The 25,780-nt window shown below is 39.6% G+C and overlaps 1 protein-coding gene across 4 annotated transcripts in view; it reads left to right on the top strand.

Annotated features, from left to right (window-relative positions):
- Positions 1-25,780, top strand: part of KCNN2 (potassium calcium-activated channel subfamily N member 2) — a 461,444-nt gene that overhangs the window by 39,036 nt on the left and 396,628 nt on the right. Inside the window, exon 2 of one of the 4 annotated variants that reach the window (XM_032335384.1) lies at positions 12,656-12,712. The exons of the other annotated variants lie outside the window; for them this stretch is intronic. The gene's annotated coding sequence lies outside the window, so the exon portion shown is untranslated. The remainder of the gene's footprint in view (positions 1-12,655; positions 12,713-25,780) is intronic. 4 annotated transcript variants of the gene reach the window in all.

The following is a 25,780-nucleotide window of genomic DNA, read 5'->3' on the forward strand; positions in this document are numbered from 1 at the left end:
TAAATAAACATATAACATATTTTTATCCCCAGGGGTACAGGTCTGTGAATCGCCAGGTTTACACATTTCACAGCACTCACCATAGTACATACCCTCCCCAATGTCCATATCCACACCACCCTCTCCTGTCCCCCCTCCCCCCAGCAACCTCAGTCTGTTTTTTGAGATTGAGTCTTTTATGGTTTGTCTCCCTCCCAATCCCATCTTGTTTCATTTTTTCTTTTCCTACCCCCCAACCTCTCACATTGCATCTCCGCTTCCTTGTATCAGGGAGATCATATGAGAGTTGTCTTTCTCCGATTGACTTGTTTTGCTAAGCATAATACCCTCTAGTTCCATCCACGTCATCGCAAATGGCAAGATTTCATTTCTTTTGATGGCTGCATAGTAGTCCATTGTATATATATATACCACATCTTCTTTATCCATTCATCTATTGATGGACATCTAGGTTCTTTCCATAGTTTGGCTATTGTGGACATTGCTGCTATAAACATTCGGGTGCACGTGCCCCTTCGGATCACTACGTTTGTATCTTTAGGGTAAATACCCAGTAGTGCAATTGCTGGGTCATAGGGTAGCTCTATTTTCAGTTTTTTGAGGAACCTCCACACTGTTTTCCAGAGTGGTTGCACCAGCTTGCTTTCCCACCAACAGTGTAGGAGGGTTCCCCTCTCTCCGCATCCTCGCCAGCATCTGTCATTTCTTGACTTGTTAATTTTAGCCATTCTGACTGGTGTGAGGTGGTATCTCATTGTGGTTTTCATTTGTATTTCCTTGATGCCAAGTTATGTTGAGCATTTTTTCATGTGTCTATTGGCCATCTGGATGTCTTCTTTGCAGAAATGTCTGTTCATGTCCTCTGCCCACTTCTTGATTGGATTATTTGTTCTTTGGGTGTTGAGTTGGCTAAGCTCTTTATAGATTTTGGATACTAGCCCTTTATCTGATATGTCATTTTCAAATATCTTCTCCCATTCTGTCAGTTGTCTTTTGGTTTTGTTAACTGTTTCCTCTGCTGTACAAAAGCTTTTGATCTTGATGAAATCCCAATAGTTCATTTTTGCCCTTGCTTCTTTTGTCTTTGGCAATGTTCCTAGAAAGAAGTTGCTGCGGTTGAGGTCAAAGAGGTTGCTGCCTGTGTTCTCCTCAAGGATTTTGATGGATTCCTTTCGCACATTGAGGTCCTTCATCCATTTTGAGTCTGTTTTTGTGTGTGGTGTAAGGAAATGGTCCAATTTCATTTTTCTGCATGTGGCTGTTCAATTTTCCCAGCACCATTTGTTGAAGAGACTGTCTTTTTGCCATTGGACATTCCTTCCTGCTTTTTCAAAGATTAGTTGACCATAGAGTTGAGGGTCTATTTCTGGGCTCTCTATTCTGTTCCATTGATCTGTGTGTCTGTTTTTGTGCCAGTACCATGCTGTCTTGATGATGACAGCTTTGTAATAGAGCTTGAAGTCTGGAATTGTGATGCCACCAACTTTGGCTTTCTTTTTCAATATTCCTTTGGCTATTTGAGGTCTTTTCTGGAGGACAGGAATGAAGATGGCGCCCTCCCAATCTCCGGCCTGGAGAGCTCGGGGTCCCGCTCCTCAGTGCACCCTCAGAGAAAAGCGCCTAATCATCCCCGTCTCCCTGGCCTCTGGCTGCACTTGGGGGAAAGCGCTCAATCGCTCGCACTTGGAGAAAAGCGCCGATTGCTTCCGTCTCTGTGGCCTCTGGCCATGCTCCGAGCTCAAGGTAAGTCCGAGTTGAGAGCTCACTTCTCACTTGTCGCTGTTGCCGGCTTCCCTGCTCTAATACCTGCGAGCTCTGAAACACTCAGACACCCCCGGACCTTCTGTGACCCCGCGGGACCTGGGGTTATGCTGCCCTTGCGTGGGCTTCCCCCCGGTTTAGCCTCTGGAGCGATGTCCCTCCTTGGAGCAGACTTTTAAAAGTCCTGATTTTGTGCTCCGTTGCTCCACTGCTTGCCAGGAGCTGGCCCCTTCCCCCGCGGTCTATCTTCCCGTCACTTTGGATTCACTTCTCCGCAGGTCCTACCTTTCAGAAAGTGATCGATTTTGTTTCTAGAATTGTTGCGCTTCTTCTCTTTGATTTCCTGTTGGATTTGTAGGTGTTCACAATGGTTAGATAAGCTATCTAGCTGATCTCCTGTTACCTGATGTCGTCTCAGCTTGCTACTTCTCCGCCATCTTGACTTGCACCCCCCCAAATTTCTATCTTTTTATCTTTATTCACAACTTAAACATCCCTACAAATCTCAATCTTAGAGGTTCATATGACATAATTGAAATGAAGTTAATTACCTATGAACAGTGAATGAAAGTAGGAAAGACAGGAATGAGCTATCTCTGAGAGTAATTTTAAGGTAGAGTCGACTTGAACCGTGTTAATGTTTTACATCTTCCAAAAGGAAAAATGAGTTGCAGAGAATGGAGAAAACCCCTAAAATCTGGGGACTTGAAATACATGTCAAATCTGTAACCACAAAGAAGAAATAAAATAGTTCAAGACACTATTATGTATGATCCTCTGATTTTATGCTGTTAGTGGGATATATTCTCTCTTTCTCTTCTTTCTCTCTGTGTTTTTTTTTTTTTTAAAGATTTACTTATTTATTTATTTGACAGACAGAGATTAAAAGCAAGCAGAGAGGCAGGCAGAGAGAAAGAGGAAGCAGGTTCTCCGCTGAACAGAGAGCCCAATGCGGGGCTTGATTCCAGGATCTGGGATCATGACCTGAGCTGAAGGCAGAGGCTTTAACCCACTGACCCACCCAGGCGCCCTTCTTTTTTTTTTTTTTTTTTGAGAGAGATGGAAAGAACCATTTGGGGGGGGGAGCAGAGGGAGAGGGAGAAGCAGACTCCCCACTGAGCAGGGAGCCTCATGTGGGGCTCCATCCCAGCACCCCATATTCATGACCTGAGCTGAGGCAGAGGCTTAATGGACTGAGCTGCCCAGGCACCCTTAGTGGGATATATTCTAGAGCAAAATGAATTCCAAAGAAAGATTAATTTGGTAAGTTTAAGTGCTATGGGTATAGTTTTGACAAATTTTATGTATTAGTGGATTAATCAAAGAATGCATATATTGTTCTTGGAAGCCAGTGTTCACTTGTGGAGGTGGGAAAATAAATATATGGAATGAAAAAGGAGAGAGGGCATTCTTGCTTTGGATGTGTCAGTCTGAATATATTGTATATGTAGGGATGTATGTATATTGTGTGTGTGTGTGTTCTATGCACCTAATAGGTCTAGAAGTAAAGAGTCCCCAGTGTCCAAGTGTCAGTGGGATACCTAGATTCTAGGCCTTGGTTTCTAAACAGAAGAGACTAGGGTTTCTTAACAGAAATTAGAGATTCTGAGTCAGGGAAAGGTATAAAGTAGGCTTAAAGGGCTGTGCTCTATCAGACAGAAAATGGAGAAGGCAACAGGTTCAGGAAAGACTCCCACTGGCCAAATTTGGATAATGTGAACATCAAAAGAATAGCAACAATAACAAATTAAACATTTAATTAAAAATGAAACTATACGGCCCCAGTGATACATGATTTTATGTGTTTACGTAATTTTGAATATATCCATCTTATAGATTTTTAAAAAATATTTGTACTATTTTCACATATATAAGCATATGTATTTACTTTTATTAAGTGCTTCACTATTGCTATCATTATAACCGTTATTTCATATGATTGCATAAAACTGAGTAGACCTGTAAATTCTAAACTGAATTCTTCTTCTTTTTTTATTGAAGTGTAATTAACCATGTGTTATATTAGTTTCAGGTGTACAATATAATTCATCAGTTCTACACATTTTCCAGTGCTCATCACAATAAGTATACTTTTTTTTTTTAAAAAAAGATTTTATTTATTTGAGAGAGAAAGAGAGAGAGAACAAGCACAGGGAGGGGCAGAGGGAGAGGGAGAAACAGACTCAACTGAGCAGGGAGCCCGACACGGGGCTTGATCCCAGGACTCTGGGATTAGGACTTGGGCTGAATGCAGATGCCCAACCTACTGAGCCAGGCGCCCCTACAAGAGTGTACTCTTAATCCCTATCGTCTATTTTGCCCATTCCCCTAACTCCTCCCCTTTGGGAGCCAGCAGATTTTTCTCTGTGTTTAAGAGTATGGTGTTTTTTTTTTTTTTTAATTTGCCTCTTTTACCTTTTGTTCATTTGTTCTTAAATTCCACATGTAAGTAAAATGATACAGTAGTTGTCTTTCTCTTTCTTCTGACTTATTGCATTTAGATTATAGTCTTTAGATCCATCCAGGCTGTTACAAATGACAAGATCTCCTTTTTTATGGTTGAGTAATATTCCATTATATGTATTTTTATATATGTGTGTACACACATACACCCATACACACTGCATTTGATTTATCCATTCATGTCTGGGCATTTCACTTGCTTCCTTGTCTTGCCTATTGTAAATAATGCTGCAGGAAACATGGGGGTGCATATATCCTTTCAAATTAGGCACTGAGTATTATATGATACATGGGTAAATTTTATGTAATTGGGCAGGTTTTATAATTTATACCCAAATGGGGTTCGTTTTATAGATTTGTGAATAGTCACAGAATTTTAGCCATAGGAAAGAGTTCAGGGAATATTTGGTTTAATATTCTATTCATGATACAGTTATTAAGTACTTGACAGGACTGACCTAGACCTGGTGCCAGGTGTAAACTACTCAGCTCTAGGGGGCGCCGTTGACCTAATGGTTTGTGTGTGCCGCAAATCACATTTGTTGCATCACCCTAGTTCCTGGGGATAACAGTGAAGAAGACAAAACAGCCTTGAAAGCTAGTCAGCCTAGAGAGAAAAATAGACCCATGTGATACATAGAAGTGATAAAAAAGCAACAGGACCGGTTTCTATGCAAGCTCCTGGGACAGGCACCTACTTCAGAACTGAGGGATGAGTTACATCTTTGCTGAGGTCTGAATGGAGAAGAGGCTGGGGAGAGCACAGAAAGGGGCACGAGAGGGAGGAAGAACTGCTCACAGCACGATGGAAAGCACTGGCCGGTGAGGCGGAGGACTTCGCTCAGGGAGTGAAAATGGTCCTGTTGCACGGACAAAGAAATGCTACAAAAAGCTAGAGGCTGCAAGAGGTAAGGTGACTTGTCCTGTGTCACCTTCTCCATTGCCTCCTCTGATTCCTTCATGAACAGGTTAAATTGCGGTTGATTCATTCATCCCAAGTGCAGTGATCTTGTCGGGAAACATGCTACTAGAGTTTGTCAGTGGCCGACTGGGGCAACTGTGCCCTGCTCATCTTTGCCCACCCACAGAGCCTGCCCACGCTGGTTGTTTGCAGTGTGTTTTCACTGATGTTTTGGTTGTAGAGGTCTTGAGGTCTCCAAGACAAAATTGTCTCCAAAAAAAATTTGTCTCCAAGACAAATAACTGAAACTTGAAGAATTATTACAGAAAGATGTTTGTTCCGGATGTGAGGTACCTGCATATTCAAAAGCTAAAAGCAAAAGCAAAGAGGCTAAGAGCAAAAACATAGCACCTTCTTGGTCAGCATCCTGTTTGCTGGGTCTGTTTGCTTCCACTGTTTTTCCTGTCCACAGTTGATACAAGTCATCTGCGAGTCAAAATTGAATTGCCGAAATGACAAGTCAATCTTTTTTTTTTTTTGATCCATGGCAATTTTTTATTTTTTTTTTATTTTTATTTATTTATTTTTATTTCCAGCATAACAGTATTCATTATTTTTGCACCACACCCCGTGCTCCATGCAATCCGTGCCCTCTATAATACCCACCACCTGGTACCCCAACCTCCCACCCCCTGTCCCTTCAAAACCCTCAGATTGTTTTTCAGAGTCCATAGTCTCTCATGGTTCACCTCCCCTTCCAATTTCCCCCAACTCCCTTCTCCACTCTAAGTCCCCATGTCCTCCATGCTATTTGTTATGCTCCACAAATAAGTGAAACCATATGATAATTGACTCTCTCTGCTTGACTTATTTCACTCAGCATAATCTCTTCCAGTCCCGTCCATGTTGCTACAAAAGTTGGGTATTCATCCTTTCTGATGGAGGCATAATACTCTATCCCCAGGGGTACAGGTCTGTGAATCACCAGGTTTACACACTTCACAGCACTCACCAAAGCACATACCCTCCCCAATGTCCATAATCCCACCCCCTTCTCCCAAACCCCCTCCCCCCAGCAACCCTCAGTTTGTTTTGTGAGATTAAAAGTCACTTATGGTTTGTCTCCCTCCCAATCCCATCTTGTTTCATTGATTCTTCTCCTACCCACTTAAGCCCCCATGTTGCATCACCACTTCCTCATATCAGGGAGATCATATGATAGTTGTCTTTCTCTGCTTGACTTATTTCGCTAAGCATGATACGCTCTAGTTCCATCCATGTTGTCGCAAATGGCAAGATTTCATTTCTTTTGATGGCTGCATAGTATTCCATTGTGTATATATACCACATCTTCTTGATCCATTCATCTGTTGATGGACATCTAGGTTCTTTCCATAGTTTGGCTATTGTGGACATTGCTGCTATAAATATTCGGGTGCATGTGCCCCTTTGGATCACTACGTTTGTATCCTTAGGGTAAATACCCAATAGTGCAATTGCTGGGTCATAGGGCAGTTCTATTTTCAACATTTTGAGGAACCTCCATGCTGTTTTCCAGAGTGGCTGCACCAGCTTGCATTCCCACCAACAGTGTAGGAGGGTTCCCCTTTCTCCGCATCCTCGCCAGCATCTGTCATTTCCTGACTTGTTGATTTTAGCCATTCTGACTGGTGTGAGGTGATATCTCATTGTGGTTTTGATTTGTATTTCCCTGATGCCGAGTGATATGGAGCACTTTTTCATGTGTCTGTTGGCCATCTGGATGTCTTCTTTGCAGAAATGTCTGTTCATGTCCTCTGCCCATTTCTTGATTGGATTATTTGTTCTTTGGGTGTTGAGTTTGCTAAGTTCTTTATAGATTCTGGACACTAGTCCTTTATCTGATATGTCATTTGCAAATATCTTCTCCCATGCTGTCAGTTGTCTTTTGATTTTGTTAACTGTTTCCTTTGCTGTGCAAAAGCTTTTGATCTTGATGAAATCCCAATAGTTCATTTTTGCCCTTGCTTCCCTTGCCTTTGGCGTTGTTCCTAGGAAGATGTTGCTGCGGTTGAGGTCAAAGAGGTTGCTGCCTGTGTTCTCCTCAAGGATTTTGATGGATTCCTTTCGCACATTGAGGTCCTTCATCCATTTTGAGTCTATTTTTGTGTGTGGTGTAAGGAAATGGTCCAATTTCATTTTTCTGCATGTGGCTGTCCAATTTTCCCAGCACCATTTATTGAAAAGGCTGTCTTTTTGCCATTGGACATTCTTTCCTGCTTTGTCGAAGATTAGTTGACCATAGAGTTGAGGGTCTATTTCTGGGCTCTCTATTCTGTTCCATTGATCTATGTGTCTGTTTTTGTGCCAGTACCATGCTGTCTTGATGACGACAGCTTTGTAATAGAGCTTGAAGTCCGGAATTGTGATGCCACCAACGTTGGCTTTCTTTTTCAATATCCCTTTGGCTATTCGAGGTCTTTTCTGGTTCCATATAAATTTTAGCATTATTTGTTCCATTTCTTTGAAAAAGATGGATGGTACTTTGATAGGAATTGCATTAAATGTGTAGATTGCTTTAGGTAGCATAGACATTTTCACAATATTTATTCTTCCAATCCAGGAGCATGGAACATTTTTCCATTTCTTTGTGTCTTCCTCAATTTCTTTCATGAGTACTTTATAGTTTTCTGAGTATAGATTCTGTGTCTCTTTGGTTAGGTTTATTCCTAGGTATCTTATGGTTTTGGGTGCAATTGTAAATGGGATTGACTCCTTAATTTCTCTTTCTTCTGTCTTGCTGTTGGTGTAGAGAAATGCAACTGATTTCTGTGCATTGATTTTATATCCTGACACTTTACTGAATTCCTGTATAAGTTCTAGCAGTTTTGGAGTGGAGTCTTTTGGGTTTTCCACATATAGTATCATATCATCTGCGAAGAGTGATAATTTGACTTCTTCTTTGCCGATTTGGATGCCTTTAATTTCCTTTTGTTGTCTGATTGCTGAGGCTAGGACCTCTAGTACTATGTTGAATAGCAGTGGTGATAATGGACATCCCTGCCGTGTTCCTGACCTTAGTGGAAAAGCTTTCAGTTTTTCTCCATTGAGAATGATATTTGCGGTGGGTTTTTCATAGATGGCTTTGATGATATTGAGGTATGTGCCCTCTATCCCTACACTTTGAAGAGTTTTGATCAGGAAGGGATGCTGTACTTTGTCAAATGCTTTTTCAGCATCTATTGAGAGTATCATATGGTTCTTGTTCTTTCTTTTATTGATGTGTTGTATCACATTGACTGATTTGCGGATGTTGAACCAACCTTGCAGGCCTGGAATAAATCCCACTTGGTCGTGGTGAATAATCTTTTTAATGTACTGTTGAATCCTATTGGCTAGTATTTTGTTGAGTATTTTCGCATCTGTGTTCATCAAGGATATCGGTCTATAGCTCTCTTTTTTGGTGGGATCCTTGTCTGGTTTTAGGATCAAGGTGATGCTGGCCTCATAAAATGAGTTTGGAAGTTTTCCTTCCATTTCTATTTTTTGGAACAGTTTCAGGAGAATAGGAATTAGTTCTTCGTTAAATGTTTGGTAGAATTCCCCCGGGAAGCCGTCTGGCCCTGGGCTTTTGTTTGTTTGGAGATTTTTAATGACTGTTTCAATCTCCTTACTGGTTATGGGTCTGTTCAGGCTTTCTATTTCTTCCTGGTTCAGTTGTGGTAGTTTATATGTTTCTAGGAATGCATCCATTTCTTCCAGATTGTCAAATTTATTGGCGTAGAGTTGCTCATAGTATGTTCTTATAATAGTTTGTATTTCTTTGGTGTTAGTTGTGATCTCTCCTCTTTCATTCATGATTTTATTTATTTGGGTCCTTTCTCTTTTCTTTTTGATGAGTCGGGCCAGGGGTTTATCAATTTTATTAATTCTTTCAAAGAACCAGCTCCTAGTTTCGTTGATTTGTTCTATTGTTTTTTTGGTTTCTATTTCATTGATTTCTGCTCTGATCTTTATGATTTCTCTTCTCCTGCTGGGCTTAGGGTTTCTTTCTTGTTCTTTCTCCAGCTCCTTTAGGTGTAGGGTTAGGTTGTGTACCTGAGACCTTTCTTGTTTCTTGAGAAAGGCTTGTACCGCTATATATTTTCCTCTCAGGACTGCCTTTGTTGTGTCCCACAGATTTTGAACCGTTGTATTTTCATTATCATTTGATTCCATGATTTTTTTCAATTCTTCTTTAATTTCCCGGTTGACCCATTCATTCTTTAGAAGGATGCTGTTTAGTCTCCATGTATTTGGGTTCTTTCCAAACTTCCTTTTGTGGTTGAGTTCTAGCTTTAGAGCATTGTGGTCTGAAAATATGCAGGGAATGATCCCAATCTTTTGATACCGGTTGAGTCCTGATTTAGCACCGAGGATGTGATCTATTCTGGAGAATGTTCCATGTGCACTAGAGAAGAATGTGTATTCTGTTGCTTTGGGATGAAATATTCTGAATATATCTGTGATGTCCATCTGGTCCAGTGTGTCGTTTAAGGCCTTTATTTCCTTGCTGATCTTTTGCTTGGATGATCTGTCCATTTCAGTGAGGGGAGTGTTAAAGTCCCCTACTATTATTGTATTATTGTTGATGTGTTTCTTTGATTTTGTTATTAATTGGTTTATATAGTTGGCTGCTCCCACGTTGGGGGCATAGATATTTAAAATTGTTAAATCTTCTTGTTGGACAGACCCTTTGAGTATGATATAGTGTCCTTCCTCATCTCTTATTATAGTCTTTGGCTTAAAATCTAATTGATCTGATATAAGGATTGCCACTCCTGCTTTCTTTTGATGTCCATTAGCATGGTAAATTCTTTTCCACCCCCTCACTTTAAATCTGGAGGTGTCTTCGGGCTTAAAATGAGTTTCTTGGAGGCAACATATAGATGGGTTTTGTTTTTTTATCCATTCTGATACCCTGTGTCTTTTGACAGGGGCATTTAGCCCATTAACATTCAGGGTAACTATTGAGAGATATGAATTTAGTGCCATTGTATTGCCTGTAAGTTGACTGTTACTGTATATGGTCTCTGTTACTTTCTGATCTACCACTTGTAGGCTCTCTCTTTGCTTAGAGGACCCCTTTCAATATTTCCTGTAGAGCTGGTTTGGTATTTGCAAATTCTTTCAGTTTTTGTTTGTCCTGGAAGCTTTTAATCTCTCCTTCTATTTTCAATGATAGCCTAGCTGGATATAGTATTCTTGGCTGCATGTTTTTCTCGTTTAGTGCTCTGAAAATATCATGCCAGCTCTTTCTGGCCTGCCAGGTCTCTGTGGATAAGTCAGCTGCCAATCTAATATTTTTACCATTGTATGTTACAGACTTCTTTTCCCAGGCTGCTTTCAGGATTTTCTCTTTGTCACTGAGACTTGTAAATTTTACTATTAGTTGACGGGGTGTGGGCCTATTCCTATTGATTTTGAGGGGCGTTCTCTGAACCTCCTGAATTTTGATGCTCGTTCCCTTTGCCATATTGGGGAAATTCTCCCCAATAATTCTCTCCAGTATATCTTCTGCTCCCCTCTCTCTTTCTTCTTCTTCTGGAATCCCAATTATTCTAATGTTGTTTCGTCTTATGGTGTCACTTATCTCTCGAATTCTCCCCTCGTGGTCCAGTAGCTGTTTGTCCCTCTTTTGCTCAGCTTCTTTATTCTCTGTCATTTGGTCTTCTATATCACTAATTCTTTCTTCTGCCTCATTTTTCCTAGCAGTGAGAGCCTCCATTTTTGGTTGCACTTCATTAATAGCTTTTTTGATTTCAACTTGGTTAGATTTTAGTTCTTTTATTTCTCCAGAAAGGGCTTTTATATCTCTCGAGAGGGTTTCTCTAATATCTTCCATGCCTTTTTCGAGCCCGGCTAGAACCTTGAGAATTGTCATTCTGAACTCTAGATCTGACATATTACCAATGTCTGTATTGATTAGGTCCCTAGCCTTCGGTACTGCCTCTTGTTCTTTTTTTTGTGTTGAATTTTTCCGTCTTGTCATTTTGTCCAGATAAGAGTATATGAAGGGGCAAGTAAAATACTAAAAGGGTGGCAACAACCCCAGGAAAAAAATGCTTTAACCAAATTAGAAGAATCCAAAATCGTGAGGGGGGAGAAAGGGGATAAAAAGAGGTTCAAAAAAGAAGAAAGAAAAAAAAAGAAAAAAAAAAAAAAAAGAAAAGAAAAAAGAAAAGAAAAGAATTAAAAAAAAAAAGGAAAACACCTAAGAAAAATGTAAAAAAGAAAAAATATATATATTAGATAAACTAGTAAAAAATCGTTAAAAAAGAAAAAGGTAACATTTAAAAAAAAAAATTTTTACCCGAAGGCGAGGAAAAAAAAAAAAAAAAACAAAAAATGAAAAAGAAAAAAATTAAATTAACTGCAAGACTAAAAAAAAATCACAGGGAAAAAGCCATGAGTTCCGTGCTTGGCTTTCTCCTCCTCTGGAATTCTGCTGCTCTCCTTGGTATTGAAACCGCACTCCTTGGTAGGTGAACTTGGTGGCTGGATTTCTTGTTGATCTTCTGGGGGAGGGGCCTGTTGTAGTGATTCTCAAGTGTCTTTGCCCCAGGCGGAATTACACCACCCTTACCCGGGGCCCGGGTGAGTAATCCGCTCGGGTTTGCTTTCAGGAGCTTTTGTTCCCTGAGCGCTTTCCGTAGAGTTCCGGAGGACGGGAATACAAATGGCGGCCTCCTGGTCTCCGGCCCGGAGGAGCCGAGAGCCCAGGGCCACACTCCTCAGTGCGCCCTCAGAAAACAGCGCCCAGTTACTCCCATCTGCCTGACCTCCGGCTGCGCTCCGAGCTCACCGAGCCTGCGACGGGTTCAAGGTAACACCGAGCTGTGAGCTTACTGTCGGCTCTGTCTCTGTAGCTGGCTTTCCCGTTCCAATACCCGCAAGCTCTGCGACACTCAGACACCCCTGATCCTTCTGTGACCCTGCGGGACCTGAGGCCACGCTGAACCCGCGTGGGCTTCGCCCCGGTTTAGCCTCTGGAGCGATGTCCCTCAGCGGAACAGACTTTTAAAAGTCCTGATTTTGTGCCCCGTTGCTCCGCCGCTTGCCAGGAGTCGGCCCCTCCTCCCGGGGTCTATCTTCCCGTCGCTTTGGATTCACTTCTCCGCGGGTCCTACCTTTCAGAAAGTGGTTGTTTTTCTGTTTCCAGAATTGCTGCTGTTCTTCTCTTCGATCTGCCGATGGATTTTCAGGTGTTTGTAATCTTTAGATAAGCTATCTAGCTGATCTCCGGCTAGCTGAAGCAGTCTCAGCCTGCTACTTCTCCGCCATCTTGACTCCTCCCCCATGACAAGTCAATCTTAAGAGAGCCTTAAAACCTCAAGATACATTGTATTTCCATTTATAGCAATGTTTAAATAATAATGCTTTTGTTTAATCAGATGATCTTGTAATTTTATTTTAAGAAATCAAATATATTTCACATAATTTTTTTGCTGTCAGAATACTAGGATAATTTGTTGCTAATGGATTATCATATTTACTTTCTGCTTTTATTAGGTTTATGCCATTTTCAGGAATTCAAGTTAGCCCTGAAGGAAGTTCATGCATGTCTAAGTAAGTCCTCAGTCCTCAGCTGCTTTTATTTGGCAAATATATGTTTAATTTCTTTGTCTGTGTTAGTTTAAAACAGAACCTGTAATTCTCATCCACATTATCCTTTTTTAGTTATTCTAAGATTGTCTATATTCTGTAGTTATTCTAAGGTATATTCTACATTTGAAGATGCCGTATATTCTATATATTGTTTCTGTCAGTCAGATATGATTGTTCATCTCTTGTTTTTCCAAGGTTGTTACCATGGTCTTAGTGTAGTTATTCAACTTGTGTTTGTTTAACTGACCATGCTGCTGAAATATCTTCCTAATATTTTATTATGATTTTATTCTCATCTTTGCAACATTTTACTCTGAAAAATTTGAAGCAAAACTGCAAGTTGAAAACATTTTTCACTGAACAGCCATGTACCCAACATCTAATTTCTACATTTAATGCCTTACCCTACCTGCCAGTCCTTTTTAGTTGTTTTTTTTAAAAAAAAAACTTAATTCTCTTGGATTTTCTGGGTCAACAATTAAGTAGCATGCGAGCAGTAATTTTTCCTTATTCATATTAATAGCTCTTGTTTCTTGGCATAAATCCAGAATTTTTTTTTTTTTTAAATTATGGCCACCATTGACTTTGAATTAGAAGAATATGTCCCATAATTAATTCAGCACGATGTTTGTGGTGGTGACTTGGCTTAGATGTTCTTTTTTATATCAGGGAAGTCTTAGTATTCACAGTTTAAGAAATTTTCACCAGGGATAGGTGTTGAATCTCTTTAGGTAACTTTGGACATTTACGAATGCTCAAGGCTTTTCTCTTTTGATTTATCTCATTGACTTATTAATTGATTTCATCATTAACTTAAGAAATGTTTCTTAAAATTTTATTTTGTCCCAGAGACCTGTGCTTGGTACTGAGTTTATAGTGGTAAGGAACTTCAAAGGTCCTGATTCCTGCCTTGTAGGTGTTACTGTATGGTGTTTTTATGATAAGTGGTAAAAATGGGTGTACTGTTAAGACATCTTGTCCTTAATTGAATAAAATCTATTTGGTCTGAGTATTTTGTTTTTTTTTTTCAATATGTGGGTTATGTTTGCTTCATAATTTGTCTCTTTTTCTGTGACCTGGAAATTTGCACAGCATAGATGACATGGCATGAAAATTAGTTCATGACATGAGAATAATTTCTTCCTTGAGCATCAGGAACAATTTATCCAGGGAACCTGGGTGGTTCAGTCAGTTAAGCATCTACCTTGTGCTCAGGTCACAATCCTGGGGTCCTGGGATCGAGTCCTTCATTGGGCTCTCTGCTCCCTTCTCTCCCTCTTCCCCTCTGCCAGCTTGTGCTCTCTCTCTCTCTCTCTCTCTCTCTCTCCCCCTCAAATAAATAATTAACATCTTAAAAAAAATAAAAAGAGAAAAAATTTGTCCAGGCAAACTTCTAGGTCAGTTCTCTTTAATTCCAAATAATTTTTTTCCAGAAATTAATCAATTATACTTAATTTTTTGATTTCTTCACATTGAGTTGCACAGGAAATTCTCTAAAATTTTAAAGTATTAATGATTCTTAATTATTAATGAGTATTAATTATTAATTCCTTCTTAATTTATAATGCTTATAAAATTGACACTCTCTCTATTTCTACCCTACAGAAACGCTATGTCCTTACAAGGGAACTGGTCCTATGTTTTACATAAGAATATACAGAGACTGTGGACTCTGAGAAACAACTGAGGGTTCTGGAGGGGAGAAGGTGGGGGAATGGGTGAGCCTGGTGGTGGGTATTAAGGAGGGCACATATTGCATGGAGGACTGGGTGTGGTGCATAAACAATGAATTCTGGAACATTGAAAAGAAATTTTAAGAAAAGGGAAAAAACCAAGACTATACATAATATGACTATTTTTGTATAAACAAAAAGGATATACATTATACATATACAATGTATGTATAGGATATATAGTAATTACACATTTTGTGTAAACAAAAGGGTTATATATAAAATCTGAAATTTTGTGAGTCTGTTAACCATAGCTAACTTTGTAGAGAGAGAAAGGGCTGGGAAGAGTCTTAATTTTATACTTTCTTGTACTGTTTTAGTTTTCTAAACTAAAACGTGTGCATTCATCCCTATTTTATTTTTTTGAAAAAGTCAGTAAGAGTTCTCTGAATAACAGGATAATGACCCGTAATGATTATGGGCCATGGTGCTTTCTTTTTATAATTTTCTGTATTTTAATAAATCTGGCAAATTTTATTTAAAATTGTAGGCATGTTATTTTATTTTATTAAAAAATTTTTTTATTAGAGAGTGAGAGAGAGCATGAGTGGGGAGAGGAGCAGAGGGAGAGGGAAAAGCAGACGCCCCTCTGAGCAGGCTCCCTGCTGACCCTAAGATCATGACCTGAGCTGGAGGCAGATGCTTAACTAACTGAGCCTCCCAGGTGCCCTAGACATGTTATTTTAAAATTACTTGTGAGGGGCGCCTGGGTGGCTCAGTGGGATAAAGCCTCTGCCTTCAGCTCTGGTCATGATCCCAGGGTCCTGGGATTGAGCCCCGCATTGTGCTCTCTGCTCAGTGGGGACCCTGCTTCCTCCTCTCTCTCTCTCTCTCTTCCTGCCTCTCTGCCTACTTGTGATCTCTGTCAAATAAATAAATAAAATATTAAAAAAAATAAAAAAAATTACTTGTGAATGAACCATGAGAGACTATGGACTCTGAAAAACAATCTGAGGGTTTTGAAGGGACGGGGGGTGGGAGGTTGGGGTACCAGGTGGTGGGTATTATAGAGGGCACGGATTGCATGGAGCACGGGGTGTGGTGCAAAAATAATGAATACTGTTATGCTGGAAATAAAAATAAATAAAAAACAACAACAAAAAAAAAAAAAAAAAGATTTTGATCACTAAATAAAAAAATCAAAAAAAAAAAATAAAATAAAATAAAAAAAATTACTTGTGAATGAGCCACATCTTTATCCATTCTATATACAATGGAATATTACTCAACCATTAGAAAGGCTGAATATCTTCCATATTTGTGGACATGAATAGATTATGCTGAGTGAAATAAGTCAATCAGAGAAAAACAATTACCATATGGTTTCACTCATACATAGGACAAGGACTAGTGCAGAGGACAGTAGGAGTGTGTGAGTGGGGAAATTGAATGGGAAGAAATCAAAGAGGGAGACAAACTTCTTGACTCCCAGAAACAAACTGAGGGTTGTTGGGGTGGGGAGGATGGGGTAACTGGGTGATGGGCATTAAGGAGGGTGTGGGATGTGACGAGCACTTGGTGTTACACTGAATGAATGAATCATTGAACTTCATTTAAAAAATGAATGATGTGCTATATCTTGGCTAATTGAATTTAAATTAAAAAGGTAAAAAAAAGTGAATGTCTCTTCAAATTCAGAAGGAAAAGAAAAGCCGTAATAAATTGGGGTAGTAGCTAGCAGAAGCACCTCCTTTCATGAGTGCAGACCTCTGTGTCCCTATAATGATAATATGAATCTTTGAGGATCAAGGAGAGGAATGAATCTGGAAGTATGGTTGCCAACAGACTTCTTCCAGAGAGTGAAGGAAAAAGGGCAAGGATATTGGCAGTCTCTAGGAATCATCTGCCACCCAGGCAGCCAGCCTTTGAACTTTTAATAAGCATCACAGATATTTTCTTTTTCCTTTTTTTTTTTTTTTAAAGATTTTATTTATTTATTTGACAGACACAGATCACAAGTAGGCAGAGAGAGAGGGGGAAGCAGGCTTCCCGCAGAGCAAAGAGCTTGGGGCTCGATCCTAAGACCCTGGGATCATGACCTGAGCCGAAGGCAAAAGCTTTAACCCACTGAGCCACCCAGGCACTCCATCACAGATATTTTCGATTCAATGATCTAACAACTATGGCTTGATTAAAAATTATTAAATTACTGATTAATTATTTTGCTGTCATTTTAAAGTTTGCTATTTCTTTCTGTTTTGCTCTAGACTTTATTATCCCCTAATTTCAGAACCATGTAGTTAAACACTGATGCTTCTTCATAAGTGAAAGAGTGGCAGTTCTATGAAGGAAAAGTAGAATTGATGAGAGTAATAGTGTCTCCCCTTCTCACTTGGCAAAGCCTAGGTGTTCTTTCTCTACATCCCTGAACAACTTGTAGCTTTGTCAGAATTGTAACTGGGGGTCTTAGAAGGCATCTCATTTACACAGCTAGCCTTATAAGACCAAATTTATATGATAGAAAGACAGCTTGGAAGATGCAGGCAGATAGTGGAAACCACTGTAGAAGAAGAAAAATAAATGATCACTTGATATACCCGTATAGACACAGATGTTGAGAATCAATAGAAAAAAATCAGAAAGAGAATCCATTTCCAAGGCCAAGGCTGACACATTATTTTATCAATGCATGTTTAAGAAATTTGTGTTGACAATAATTGACTTTTTAAAATTAAGATATTATTTATTTATTTGACAGAGAGACACAGCAAGAGAGGAAACGCAAGCAGGGAGAGTAGGAGAGGGAGACACAGGCTTCCTGCAGAGCAAGGAGCCCGATGGGGGACTCGATCCCAGGACCCAAGGGTCATGACCTGAGCTGAAGGCAGATGCTTAACAACTGAGCCACCCAGGTGCCCCGGAAGTAGTTGACTTTATACCTTTCAATAAGAGTCTTAAAAACCATGGTATTTGGGGTCCTTACTTTAGAACATCAATGATCTGATGGTCAGGATTCAAAATTTGAAGCTATTTTAAGTCTACACACACACACACACACACACACACACACACACACACACAAATCCCTTGTGCTCTGTCTTCCAGTCAATCTCCACATTTTTACTTCCTTCAAAGATTCATTTTTCCTTCTGTTGAACTTCACCAAAAAAGAAAAATTGTATGTTTTGGAGTAGGATCTGGTTTTTTGGTCTCAGCATAATGGTTCTCAGGTTGATCCAAGTCCTTGTATATGTCAGTTTATTCTTCTGATTTTTGAGTAATACGCTATTGAGTGACTAGGTCAGCATTGATCAGTTCTTTTTTTAAATTAACATATAATGTATTGTTTGCTTCAGGGGTACAGGTCTGTGATTCATCAGGCTTACACAATTCCCAGCACTCACCATAGCACATACCCTCCCCAGTGTCCATCACCCAGCCACCCCATCCCTCTCATCCCACCCCCCAGCAATCCTCATTTTGTTTCTTTTAAATGTCTCTTATGGTTTGTCTCCCTCCTGATCCCATCTTACTTCATTTTTTCCCTCACTACCCCCATGCTCCCCTGCCCTGCCTCCCAAATTCCTCATATCAGAGAGATCACATAATTGTCTTTCTCTGATTAACTTATTTCACTCAGCATAATACCCTCTAGTTCCATCCATGTCATTGCAAATGGCAAGATTTCATCTTTTTGATGGCTGCATAGTATTCGTGTGTGTGTGTGTGTGTGTGTGTGTGTGTGTGTGTGTGTGTGTATGTGTGTGTGTGTGTATCACCTCTTTTTTATCCATTTATCTGTTGATGGACATCTACCTAGATGTAGGTAGATGTCTACCTACCATAGTTGGGCTATTGTGGACATTGGTGCTATAAACATTCGGGTGCACATGCCCCTTCGGATCACTACATTTGTGTCCTTAGGGTAAATACCCAGTAGTGCGATTACTCGGTGATAGGGTAGCTCTATTTTCAACCCTCTGAGGAACTTCCATACTGTTTTCTAGAGTGGCTGTACCAGCTTGCATTCCCACCAGCAGTGTAGGAGGGTTCCCAGTCTCTGCATCCTCGCCAACATCTGTCATTTCCTGACTTGTTAATTCTAGCCATCCTGACTGGTGTGAGGTGGTAACTCACTGTGGTTTTGATTTGTATTTCCCTGGTGCCAAGTGATGTTGAGCACTTTTTCATGTGTCTGTTGGCCATTTGGCTGTCTTCTTTGCAGAAATATCTGTTCATGTCTTCTGCCCATTTCTTGATTGGATTATTTGTTCTTTGGGTGTTGAGTTTGCTAAGTTCTTCATAGATTTTATCTGATGTCATTTTTGAATATCTTCTCCCATTGTGTCAGTTGTCTTTTGGTTTTGTTGACTGTTTCCTTTGCTGTGCAAAAGCTTTTGATCTTGATCAATAGTTCATTTTTGCCCTTCCTTCCCCTGCCTTTGGCGATGTTTCTAGGAAGAAGTTGTTCCGGCTGAGGTCGAATAGGTTGCTGCCTGTGTTCTCCTCAAGGATTTTGATGGATTCCTGTCTCACATTGAGGTCTTTCATCCATTTTGAGGATATTTTTGTGGGTGGTATAAGGAAATGGTCCAGTTTCATTCTTCTGCATGTGACTGTCCAATTTTTCCCAACACCATTTGTTGATGGGATTTTTTCCTATTGGATATTTTTTCCTGCTTTGTTGAAGATTAGTTGACCATAGAGTTGAGGATCCATTTCTGGGCTCTCTATTCTGTTCCATTGATCTATGTGTCTGTTTTCGTGGCAGTACCATTCTGTTTTGATGATTACAGGTTTGTAATAGAGCTTGAAGCCTGGAATTTTAATGCCGCCAACCTCGTTTTTTTTTCAACATTCCTCTGGCTATTTGGGGTCTTTTCTGGTTCCATATAAATTCTAGGATTATTTGTTCCATTTCTTTGAAAAAAGTTGATGGTATTTTGATAGGGATTGCATTAAATGTATAGATTGCTTTAGGTAGCATAGACATTTTCACAATATTTGTTCTTCCAATCTGTAAGCATGGAACATTTTTCCATTTCTTTGTGTCCTCCTCATTTTCTTTCATGAGTACTTTTTAGTTTTCTAAGTACAGATTCTTTGCTTCTTTGATTAGGTTTATTCCTAGGTATCTTATGGTTTTGGGTGCAATTGTAAATGGGATTAACTACTTAATTTCTCTTTCTTCTGTTTTACTGTTGGTGTATAGAAATGCAACTGATTTCTGTGCACTGATTTTATATCCTGATACTTTACTGAATTCCTGTATGAGTTCTAGCAGTTTGGGAGGGGTCATTTGGGTTTTCCACCTGCAAAGTGTAAGAGTTTGACTTCTTTGCTGATTCAGATGTTTTTATTTCTTTTATTTCTTTAGTTGTCTGATTGCCAAGGCTAGGACTTCCTTCTAGTACTATGTTGAATAGCAGTGGTGATAGTGGAGAGCCCTGCCATGTTCCTGACCTTAGGAAGAGAGCTTTCAGTTTTTCCACGTTGAAAATGATATTTGCTTTGGTTTTTCATAGATGGCTTTTATGATATTGAAGTTTGTACCCTTTATATGTACACTGTGAAGAGAGTTTTGATCAAGAAAGGATACTGTACTTTATCAAATGCTTTTCAGCATCTGTTGAGAGTATCATATAGTTCTTGTTCTTTTTTTTTCTTTTATTTATTTTCAGCATAATGGTATTCATTGTTCTTGCACCACACCCAGTGTTCTATGCAATCCGTGCCCTCTCCAATACCCACCACCTGGTTCCCCCAACCTTCCACCCCCTGCCACTTCAAACCCCTCAGATTGTTTTTCAGAGTCCATAGTTTCTCATGGTTCACCTCCCCTTCCAATTTCCCCCAACTCCCTTCTCCTCTTCTTTTATTGATGTATTATGTCAGATTGGTTGATTTGCAGATGTCGAACCAACTTTGTAGCCCAGGAATAAATCCCACTTGGTTGTGGTGAATAATCCTTTTAATGTACTGTTGGATCCTGTTGGCTAGTGTTTTGGTGAGAATTTTTGCATCCGTGTTCATCAAGGATATTGGTCTGTAATTCTCTTTTTTGATGAGGTCTTTGTCTGGTTTTGGGATCAAGAAAATGCTGGTCTCATAAAATGAGTTTGGAAGTTTTCCTTCCATTCCTGTTTTTTTGGAACAGTTTTAGGAGAATAGGTATTAATGCTTTTTTAAATGTTTGGTAGAATTCCTCTGGGAAGCCATCTGGCCCTGGGCTCTTGTTTGTTGGGAGATGTTTGATGACTGCTTCAATCTTCTTATTGGTTATGGGCCTGTTCAGGTTTTCTATTTTTTCCTGGTTCTGTTGTGGTAGTTTACATGTCTCTAGGAATGCATCAATTTCTTCCAGATTGTCAAATTTGCTGGCGTATAGTTACTTATAATATGTTCTTATTATTGTCTGTATTTCTTTCATGTTAGTTGTGATCTCTTCTCTTTCCTTCACAATTTTTAATTTGGGTCCTTTCTCTTTTCTTTTTGAAAAGTCTGGCCTGGGGTTTATCAATCTTATTAATTCTTTCAAAGAACCAGCTCCTAGTTTTGTTGATTTGTTCTATTGTTCTTTGGGTTTCTATTTTATTGATTTCTGCTCTGATCTTTATGATTCTCTTCTCCTACTGGGTTTAGGCTTTTTTTCTTTTTTTGCTATTCTTTCTCCAGCTCCTTTAGGTGTAGGGTTAGGTTGTGTATTTGAGACCTTTCTTGTTTCTTAAGAAAGGCTTGTATTGTTACATACTTTCCTTTCAGGATTGCCTTTGCTGTGTCCCAGAGATTTTGAACAGTTGTGTTTTCATTTTCATTTGTTTCTATGAATTTTTTCAATTCTCCTTTAATTTCCTTTCATTCTTTAGAGGGATGCTCTTTGACCTCCATGTATGTGGGTTATTTCCAACTTTCCTCTTGTGGTTGAGTTCTAGCTTTAGAGCATTGTTGTCTGAAAATATGCAGGGAATGATCCCCATCTTTTGGTACCTGTTGAGACCTGATTTGTGACTAGGATGTGATCTGTTCTGGAGAATGTTCTATGTGCAGTAGAGAAGAATGTGTATTCTGTTGCTTTGGGATGGAATGTCCTGAATATATATGTGATGTCTGTTGGGTCCAGTTTCATTTAAAGCCTTTATTTCCTTGTTAATCTTTTGCTTAGATGATCTGTCCATTTCAGTGAGGGTGATGTTAAAGTCCTCTACTATTATTGTATTATTGTCAATGTGTTTCTTTTTTTTTTTATTAATTGGTTTATATAATCATTTATATAATGATCCCATGTTAGGGGCATAGATGTTTAAAATTGTTATATCTTCTTGTTGGACAGACACTTTAAGTATGATATAGTATCCTTCCTCATCTCTTAATATAGTCTTTGGCTTAAAATCCAATATATCTGTTCTAAGGATTGCCACCCCATCTTTATTTTGATGTCCAATAGCATGGTAAATGGTTTTCCACCCCCTCACTTTAAATTTGGAGGTGTCTTTGGGTCTAAAATGACTTTCTTACAGACATCATGTCAGTGGGTTTTGTTTTTTTATCCATTAGGATACTCTGTGTCTTTTGATTGGGACATTTAGCCCATTTGCATTCAGGGTAACAACTGAAAGATATAAATTTAGTGCCAATGTATAGCCTGTAAGGTGACTATTACTGTATATAGTCTCTGTTCTTTTCTGGTCTGTTGTTTAGGCTCTCTCTTTGCTTAGAGGCCCCCTTTCAATATTTCCTGTAGGGCTGGTTTGGTATTTGTAAATTCTTTTAGTTTTTGTTCTGTAAGCTTTTTATTTCTCCTTCTATTTTCAATGACAGGCTAGCTGGATATATTATTCTTGGCTGCCTATTTTTCTCATTTAGCGCTCTGCATATATCATGTCAGTCCTTTTTGGTCTTCCAGGTCTCTGTGGATAGGTGGGTAGGTCTTCTTGCAATCTAATAGTTCTACTGTTGTATTCACAGACCTCTTGTCCCAAGCTGCTTTCAGAATTTTCTCTTTGTCACTGAGATTTGTAAGTTTTACTATTAGATGACAGGGTGTGGACCTATTTTTATTGATTTGGGGGGATTTGTCTGTGCCTCTTGGATTTTGATGCTTAATCCCTTTGCCAAATTAGGTAAATTCTCTGCTGTAATTTATTCCAATATACCTTCTGACCCTCTCTTTCTTTCTTTTTCTTCTGGGATCCCAATTGTTCTAATATTGTTTTGTCTTATGGTATCACTTATCTCTTGAATTCTCCCCTCATGGTACAGTAGTTGTTTGTTTCTCTTTTTCTCAGCTTTATTATCCATCATTTGGTCTTCTATATCACTGATTCTTTCTTCTGTTTTATTCATCCTAGGAGTAAGAGCCTCCATTTTTTATTGCACCTCAGTAATAGCTTTTTTTAAAAAATTTATTTTCAGCATAACAGTATTCATTATTTTTGCACCACACCCAGTGCTCCATGCAATCCGTGCCCTCTATAATACCCACCACCTGGTACCCCAACCTCCCCCCCCCCAACTTCAAACCCCTCAGATGTTTTTCAGAGTCCATAGTCTCTCATGGTTCACCTCCCCTTCCAATTCCCCCAACTCCCTCCTCCTCTCTAACTCCCTATGTCCTCCATGCTATTTGTTATGCTCCACAAGTAAGTGAAACCATATGATAATTGACTCTCTCTGCTTTTTTTGAGTTCAACTTGGTTAGATTTTAGTTCTTTAATTTCTCCATAAAGGGATTCTCTAGTATCTTCCATGCTTTTTTTGAGCCCAGCTATCACCTTGAGAATCGTCATTCTGAACTCTAGATCTGACATATTACCAATGTCTGTATTGATTACATCCCTAACCATTGGTACTGCCTTTTGTCCTTTTTTTTTTTTTTTTGAGGTTTTTCCACCTTGTCATTTTATCCAGATAAGAATAGATGAATGAGAGAACAAAATGCTAAAAGGGTAGCAACAACACCAGAAAAATATACACTAACCAAATCAGAGGAGACACGAAACTGGGGGGAGACGAAAGGAGGAAAAAATAATATATATATACTGGTGATTAGAACAGGACCACACACTTGATTTTGGGTGTATTTTGGTCTGTTAGAAGAAACTGCCTTCTAAAATTTTAAAGACAGAAAAACTTTTATATATACAAAAATAAAGGTAAACATGATGAAGGGTTGAATATGATTATAAAGATGAAAATTTAAAAAGATTCTAAGAAAGGAATTGATAAGATAAGAAGTTGGTTGAAAAAAAAAGAGGGGGGGGAAAGAATGTGATCAGAAGATGAGACTAGAAGAAAGCCATGCACTAGATTTAGGATATATTTAAATCTGTTAGAAGAAACTGTATCCCAAAATTTTAAATAAAGAGAAACCTATATGTATAGAAAAAGTAAGGTTAAATACAATGAAGGGATAGAATATGACTATAACAATGAAAACTAAAAGATTTAAAAAAAGGTATTGATGAGATAAAATAGTTTAAAAAATGTTAAAATAAGAAAGAGGAAAAATTAAAAAAATAGAATAAGAAAAAAAAAATTTAAAAAATTTAACTTGGAAAGACTAAGGAATCATGGGGGAAAAGCCCTGAATTCTATGTGCTGTATTCTGGTAGCTCCTATGTTCCGTAGTTCTCATTGATCTGTGAACTTGGTCTTGGCTGGGTGTTCTTACTGATCTTCTGGGGAGGGGCCTGTTGCTATGATTCTCAAATGTCTTTGTCTGAGGCAGAACTGGGGCCCTTGCCAGGGGTCGGGCTAAGTAATCTGTGCAGGTTCGCTTTTGGGAGCTTTTGTTCTCTAAACACTTTCCATAGAGCTGGGGAGCACGTGAATGAAGATGGCGGCCTCCCAGTCTCCACGTGGAGGAGCCAAGAGCTCAGGGCAGAGCTCCTCAATGCGTCCTCAGAGAATAGCAGTCACTCCCTCCCTTCTCCCTGGTCTCTGGCAGTGCTCCGAGCTCACCCGGTCTGTGACCAAGCACTTTTATATCTGTTGCATGGCCCGTTTGGAGTCTCCAAACCCAGCAAATTCCTGCTGGGCTCCCCTTGCTCCTCTCAGAGAGGAAGGTGAGTCTCCTGGATCTGCCACTTGTGGGGTCTCTGCTTGAAAACAGTGCTGTGACTGTGTCTCAGATCACGGTTTATGGTAACCCTGAGCTCAGAGCCCCCTCCTCAGCTCCGTCTCTGCAGCTGGTTTCCCTGCTCTAATACCTGGGAACTCTGCCGCACTCAGACACCCCCAGTCTTTCTGTGCCCCTGAGGGACCTGAGACCACACTGTTTCTGTAAGGGCTCTGCCCCTGCTTAGTCTCTGGAGTGACGTCCCTCGGTGGAGCAGACTTATAAAAGTTCAGATTTTGTGCTTCCCTGCTCCACTGCTTGCCGGGAGTCGGCCCTACCCGCCACGGTCTGTCTTCCCATCTGGTTGGCTTCACTTCTCCGCAGGTCCCATCTTCCCGAAAGTCGTCTCTTTTCTGTTCCTACACTTACTGCTCTTCTTCCCTTCAATCTCCTGTTGAGTTTATAGGTGTTCAGAATGGTTTGATAACTATCTAGCTGAACTCCTGCAACCAGATGATATCTCGGTGTTCTCCTACTCTGCCATCTTGCTCCTGCCCTGAGCATTGATCAGTTCTATCAGTTGACCCTTGGGTTGTTTTCAGCTGGTGTGTCTAAATTTAAAGCAGCCTTATCATGTAGTCATATACAATCTTAAATCTTGATGATGTCGTTTTGTGGACATAGGTGTTCATTACTGTTGGGTAAGCAGGAGTGGAAATAATGGATCACAAAGTAGGTACGCATTTAAAGTTAGAAGAAATGACCTCATAGTTTTCCATGGTCATTTATACATTTTATAGCCCCATCAGTAGAGTAGGGAGGTGTATTTTTTTTCATTCTCATCAGTGTTTGGTGTTGTCAGTCTCCTCAAGTTTAGCTGGTTAGAGTCATAAAGTCTATATGCCTATAGTTTTCATTTGCACTAGTAATATTGGGTTCCATTTCTTCATAAGGTAGACTGCAGTGATAGGCTTTGGGAGAAAGACCAGAGAGGTAAAGGGCCAGGCTGATTATATACTGAAGGCACAGATTATTAACATGACTCAGCATGGTAATGTTAGCCCTGAGAACCTGGCTTGAGGGACTTTGGCAGGTTTCTCTACTGGAATGTTATTCTTTATTCCTTACCATACTCGTTAGAAGAAAGTTACCATGTGTAATCCGCACTTCAAGGAGCATAAACTCATGCTCCCCTTCCTTAAGGGCAGAGTGGCTACATAAATTATTTGGAATTTTCTGCACAGGTGCTTAGTTGATTATTTATTTATTTATTTATTTATTTATTTTGGCTCATATTAT

The sequence above is a fragment of the Mustela erminea genome, chromosome 3 (assembly GCF_009829155.1).
Source record: "Mustela erminea isolate mMusErm1 chromosome 3, mMusErm1.Pri, whole genome shotgun sequence".
Lineage (NCBI taxonomy): Eukaryota > Metazoa > Chordata > Mammalia > Carnivora > Mustelidae > Mustela > Mustela erminea.